Source organism: Oncorhynchus kisutch, linkage group LG13, assembly GCF_002021735.2.
Source record: "Oncorhynchus kisutch isolate 150728-3 linkage group LG13, Okis_V2, whole genome shotgun sequence".
In the NCBI taxonomy this organism is placed as follows: domain Eukaryota; kingdom Metazoa; phylum Chordata; class Actinopteri; order Salmoniformes; family Salmonidae; genus Oncorhynchus; species Oncorhynchus kisutch.
This window is the reverse complement of record NC_034186.2, coordinates 55,467,971-55,475,099: the sequence shown is the minus strand read 5'-3', so window position 1 is coordinate 55,475,099 and position 7,129 is coordinate 55,467,971.

Sequence of the window (7,129 nt, the reverse complement as noted above, 5' to 3'; positions counted from 1 at the left end):
AGGAACTGCCAAAAATGAGCAGGGTTTGGAAAAGAGGGAGGGAAGAAGGAAAGAGGGAGGGAGTATTGGGAAGGGAGTTCTTCCCCCTCGTCCCCTCTGTTAAGGAAATGGGCAGGAAAAACACAACCCCCGACAAATGAAGGTTGATTTTCCACACTGAGTACAGAATGACAGAAAACACGAACAAAAACAAAACACGAGGCATGACAGTGATGGATTGTCATTTACCTTTGGAGCTATTAATAATAACTGTATATAAGCAACAAAACACACTGTATTGCAGCTTAAGCCTTTTTGATTTGAAGATGAATGGGAAAGTGGGACTTTTGGGGGGTAGGAGTAAACATGTAGTCTGAAAAATGTGACAACCCCCTCACAGTTGTGAGCCACACTCATAAACATATGGCTATCAATTAGATTTTATAATCCATTATAGAGAAGAAAATGAAGACTGAAGAGGTTTGACTGCATAAAATGTGGTATCTCTCTAGTAACTGTCCTTGCTGAATAACAAAATAACGCAAAACCATGTAAGTATCCATAGTCTTTTGAACACTTTTGGAAAAAAACCTACTTTTCAGGCTTAGCACTTGGCCGTGACAGCATGACATGGCCATAAGTCCTACATTACGGGCTCACAGCACATGCTCATCTTGTTTTGTAACCCAGACTTACTAGCAGGGAGGAAACCCCCAACCAACTGAAGAGAGTGAGCAGTAAATACACTGGGCCACCAAGCAAAGCCTTGACCAGATTTAATTAAAGCCAGACGGAGTGGGTGGGCATGGAGATACAGTATTTCCCATCAACATGGACCGGGCCTCCATGGGAATCAAGGGAGGGGAAGACTTCTCTACAAAGTGCTGTGAAATCAATATTGAGAAGCTGCATTAAGAAGTGCGTCATCGAGTTTCCTAATTTCTCAATGAGGTCAATGTCGGCGCAAAGCTGTTATTCTGATACACCCTGCTGCTGAGGTGGAAAAAGCAAGAAACATGGTATTGGGATACGTCCCAAATAGCACCCTATTCCCTATGTAGTGCTCTATGGGCCCTGGTAAAAAAAAATAACAAAATAGTGCACTATAAAGGGATTAGGGTGCCATTTGGGATGTAGCCTTGGGTTCTGTCCACATATTTCACTCATTAACCCACGCTCACAAGAGAGCAGAACTTAACAACCCATGAAGGGACACAAGCTCTTTGGATGCTCTGGAGATGGATTCAGTTCAATTGGACTCCTTCGCCACTCCAGTTCAAGCATTCTCCCTGTCTGCCTCTCTTCCCAGATGTTTTGCTTTTCCCTTGTCCCTAATAATAAAAGTTGGAGAAGAAAAAGAGACAGCAGAAGGCATCTCTCCAGCACCCCCCCCCCCCCACCCCACCCCACCCCCGTGTCAGCTGAAGAGATGGGGGAGATGAGAGGAGGAGAGTGGGGTGGGTTGGGTTGGAGCAGTTGGTTTTAAGACTGCAGTCCTGTACGTGCGTGGGCACACACATACTATATTGAGCTCTAGGATCTCAGTGTTTTTTTCTGAGGTCGCCAGGCAGCTCCATCCCTGATCGCATTCCTGCCTGGATGATCTTCTCATGGCTGGCAGATGTCCCCCTGTCCCTGGGACTGATTTACACTCTAACACTGAGAGAGAGGGGTGTGTGTGTGTGTGTGTGTGTGTCCGTGTGTGTGTGTGTGTGTGTGTGTGTCCATATGTGTGTGTCCATGTGTGTGTGTCCATGTGTGTCTGTTAGGGGTGGAGAGGTGGTAGAATCTATGGAAGCCTCCGGGCTGTTACTTAAGCATACCTTACAGAGGGGCGCAGTGACTCAAGGTTGTGTAGACCATAGATTATGAGAGGCTTTTGTCACAGGAAGAAGGAGTGGGTGAGACTTTGTTCAGAGATGTGAAGGTTCTATCTCTAGACCAGGTGGGAGAATTAAATGAATGAAGGACGATGAAATGAGAGGTGGATGGATGAAGGAAGAAGGAGGGGAAGATCTCAGACAAGATAGCACTTGTTCATTGAGCGAGCTGCTGCTTGAGGTGATAAACTATAACAGCCTGGCCTCATAGATGAGACGTAACATAGTAAAAGTACATCTGTGACACTAAAATTTGTTTGATATGTTACGTTTGGTATGGGGAAGATGGTGGGCATATAATGCGAATGTCTAGCAACCAAAATGTTGCGCGTTCAAATCACATCACAAACAAAAAATTTGCATTTTAGCTAATTAGCAACTTTACAACACCGTACAACGTTTTAGCTACTTTACAGCTACATAGCATGTTAGCTAACCCTTCTCCTAACCCTAACCCTAACCGTAACCTAGCTAAGGTTAGCTCAACAAGCTCTCATAGTCTCACTCCAGAATTAGACGTTTATTTTCCGTTTCTCCAAATGTGAAATTTCGATGTTGCTCCAAAGTCAAATTTAGAAGTTTAATAATGGAGAAATTTACCAAAAATCCAGAAACTCCCAAGTGATTTCATACATTGAAACTAGTTCAGTGGAGTTTGCCCTCTCCCGTTTCTCTGCCTGTATCGCTGTACTGAAACAGCTGCAAAAACGTTGCTGGATGCAGGCCTCGCTCTGCTCCGTTGCCAGTGAATTTACAATTCAGACAAATGTTTTTATTGAACGCTTACAATGAGCAATTATTTACTGTCGGTTTTAGTACTAACATTTGTGATTATTTTATATCATTATTTCACGTAGCTGACTGCCACAGCAGTGGAGATGGGTAACAACTGCACATGTGTGCTCTCAGGGGAATCCCTGCCATGTAGAAACTGCACAATACGCCCTTATTCACAGATGCACATTTTTTGGGGGGGGGCAGAGAAGTGAAGACAGTGTTACACGTTAGTTATACAAAGTAAACCACAACCTACAAATGTCTGACAACAACATACTTGCTACTGGAGGGGCACCGATGAATGTTGTTAAACCGTATTTATATGAGCCTGAGTATTTGAACAAAGAATTGAGGCAAATTGAGCTTCAGATGGTCGCTGCCACCTTAGCCACCAAAGCCGCAGCAGTAGCTGGACCAAAGCCGCAACCCATCCCCAGGATCAACACAGGCTGGTGGTGCAGATGTGGCAATTGTGCTCCAATGGAGCGAATGAGGAATGTTTGAGCTGCAGAGAATTTGAGTATGTGACTACAATTCCTACAGAAATAGAGGAACGTAATGATGATGACGAGAGGTAAGGTTGCTTTTGCGACCACAGATATTGGTGACGCAACCCTGTTCCAGCTGGGCAATATGGACAATTATTTAATGAATAAGTAGCTAAACTTTACGTTATTGAATGATTACTTATCATAAATCTCTATGAGCGGGACCGTTATCAGGGTTATGTTTTCACATTAGCCCAAAACACTACATAGCCTTTGTTTATTTGTCACAATGGTTTTATGATACTCTATTCTGTAATGTAAGGTGACACAATGTCTATTGTCTCTCTCCATAATTTCAGATTACATATCTCAATCATATGGATTATTGCTGAAGTGCTAGTTACGCATACACAGCGATGTAAGGTTGGCTGCAGGGGTATTTACATATTTTATCGGAAAACAGTAGAATTTGGTGCCTTCTTCCGTTGATTTCCTATATAAAGTGCAGCCAGGGACCGAACACCAGTTAGCTCTTGCTGTCATCTCTGTTTCCGAGGACAAGGAGGTGACCCAGCTCATGGTGCAGCACATCTTCTGGATCCATGGACTGGGCGTGGACATGGTCTCCGACCGGGGACCTCAGTTCTCGTCCTGGCAGGCGTTCTGCACCCTCATTGGGTCGTCGTCCAGCCTGTCCTCTGGGTTCCACCCCCAGTCCAATTGCCAGTTGGAGCGAGCCAACCAGGCCCTCGAGACTACTCCACGCTGCCTGGTCTCCGCCAACCCCACCACCTGGAGCGAGCAGCTTGTGTGGGTAGAATATGCCCGCAACACGCTTCCCTGCTCTGCCACGGGCCTATTGCCATTTGAGTGTTCCCTGTGGTCTCAGCCCCCGCTCTTCCCCGAGCAGGAAGAAGAGGTCGGCATACCTTCTGTCCAGATGTTTATCCACCGCTGTCAGACCTGGAGGAGAGCCTGGTCGGCCCTCCTCAAGACCACCTCCAGGTATCGACAAGAAGCGGATCGCCATCGGACCCCAGCTCCCCTGTATGGTCTCAGGCAGAAGGTATGGCTATCCACCCGGGATCTCTCCCCCGGTTTATCGGGGGGAGATAAATCCCGCAAACTATCCCCCCGGTTTATCGGCCCGTTTCCCATCTCAAAAATGATTAGCCCCTCTGCTGTTCGTCTTCTGTTGTCCCGTACCCTTAGTATACATCCCACCTTTCATGTGTCCAGAGTTAAACCCATGACTCACAGTCCTTTGTCTCCTGTTTCCAGGCCCATCCGTCTTCCCCGTCTCATCGGCGGCCAACCAGCATACACTGTGAGGCGTGTCCTGAAGGTTCGACCTCGGGGCAGGGGGTTCCAGTACCTGGTTGACTGGGAGGGTTATCGCCCGGAGGAGAGGTGCTGGGTCCCCGACAGGAACATTCTGGACCCAGGCCTCATCACAGATTTCCAATGGAGACACCCCGGTCAACCAGGTATGTGCCCAGTTAGGTAGTCACTACTGGGGGGGGGGGGTTACTGTCACACCCTGATCTGTCTTTGTGATTGTCTCTACCCCCTCCATGTGTCTCCCATCTTCCCCATTATCCCCTGTGTATATATACCTGTGTGCTCGTTTGTCTGTTGCCAGTTTGTTTGTTTCGTCAAGCCTACCAGCATTTTCCCCTCTATTCCTGTCTCCTGATTGTTCCTGTTTACTAGTTTTCCCGGTTTTTCCATTTTCTGCCTGCCCTGACCCTGCCTGCCTGCCGTCCTGTACTTTTGCCCCACATATTTGGATTACTGACCCCTGCCTGCCCTTGACCTGTCTTTTGCCTGCCCCTGTTGGATTAATAAACTGTTAATTTGACATTGTCTGCATCTGGGTCTTACCTCAAATGTAATAGGAGAGGGCAAACTCCACTGAACTTTGGGTAAACTTCTCCTTTAAGGGTTAAGGTTTGGGAGAGGATTCAAACAAAAACAACTAAATATAAATGTCACCATTGGGATCAAACACACAACTTTCTGATATAGAGTCATGGGATTACACCCATCCGTCACCCCTGTCCACACCTTAGCGAAAACCAAGCCTTCTTGGTGATAGGGCTGCCGTGCTTATAGATCTTAGGAAATTTTGCAGTATTTAGTTTTTTTTCGGTGTTATTTCTTACATTATTAACCCAGAGACGTTTTTGTGTTTTTACATACAGCCGGGAAGAACGTTTGGATGTCAAAGTGACGCTAACTCACCAGTTTTACCAGCATTACGACCATGAATACAACTTTCCTGAATCGGCTTCTTTCGTTTGTACCCCCTAGGGCAATTGAACTGATTCCAGAGGCTGACCCAAAACACCACCGTGGGAGAAGAGGTACTCAGAGTGGATGTCTAGTCTGACTCAGTAGGCACGCCCACGCCCAGACACCACCCACCGCTTCAGAGTATATTACTCGCTAATGTTCAGTCAATGGATAATAAAGTTGACGAGCTCAGGGCAACGATTTCCTTCCAGAGAGACATTGGGGATTGTAACATACTCTGTTTCACGGAAACATGTCTCTCTCGGGATATACTGTCTGAGTCCGTACAGCCAGTTGGGTTCTCAGTTTATCGTGCAGACAGAAATAAATTTATTTCCAGGAAGAAGGGCGGGGGTGTATGTTTCATTATTAACTACTAATGGGTTGATTGTGAGAAAATACAGGAACTCAAGTCCTTTTGTTCACAGAACCTAGAATACCTCACAATCAAATGATGATCGTATTACCTGCCAAGAGATTTATCTTCGTTTATAGTCATAGCCGTGTATATTCCCCTTCAAGCTGATACTATGACGGTTCTCAAATAACTTCACTGTGTCTATGGACATATTCAATCGCTCCCTATCCCAGTCTGCTGTCCCCACATGCTTCAAGATGTCCACCATTGTTCCTGTATCCAAGAAAGCAAAGGTAACTGAACTAAATGACTATTGCCCCGTAGCACGCACTTCTGTCATCATGAATTGCTTAAAGAGACTAGTCAAGGAACATATCACCTCTACCTTACCTGACACCCTAGACCCGCTTCAATTTGCTTACCTCCCCAATAGATCCAGAGACGATGCAATCGCCATCGCACGGGCACACTGCCCTATGCCATCTGGACAAGAGGAATACCTATGTAAGAATGCTGTTCATTGACTATAGCTCAGCATTCAACACCATAGCACCATCCAAGCTCATCATTAAGATCGAGGCCCTGGGTCTGAACCCCGCCCTGTGCAACTGGGTCCTGGACTTCCTGACAGGCCGCCCCCAGGCCGCCCCCATCCTCAACACTGGGGCCCCACAAGGATGCATGCTCAGCCTCCTCCTGTACTCCCTGTTCACCCATGACTGTGTGGCCACGCACGCCTCCAAATCAATCATCAAGTTTGCAGACAACACAACAGTAGTAGGCCTGATTACCAACAATGACGAGACAGCCTACAGGGAGAAGGTGAGGGCCCTGTGAGTGTGGTGCCAGGAAATAACGTCTCACCCAATGTCAACAAAACAAAGGAGCTGATTGTGGAAAAGCAGAGGGAGCACCCCCCTATCCACATCAACAGGACAACAGTGGAGAAGGTGGAAAGCTTCAAGTTCCTTGGCATACACATCACTGACAACCTGAAATGATCCATCCACACAGACAGTGTGGTGAAGAAGGCGCAACAGCACCTCTTCAACCTCAGGTGGCTGAAGAAACTTAGCTTGGCTCCTACAACACCCAATGTTAAAGATAATCAAGGACAACAACCACCCCAGCCACTGCCTGTTCACCCCGCTATCATCCAGAAGGCGATGTCAGTACAGGTTCATCAAAGCTGGGACCGAGGGACTGAAAAACAGCTTCTTCCTCAAGGCCATCAGACTGTTAAATAGCCATCACTAGCACATTTGAGGCTGCTGCCGTATATATTTGAAATCACTGGCCACTTTAATAATGGAGCACTAGTCACTTTAATAATGTTTGCATATTTTGCATTT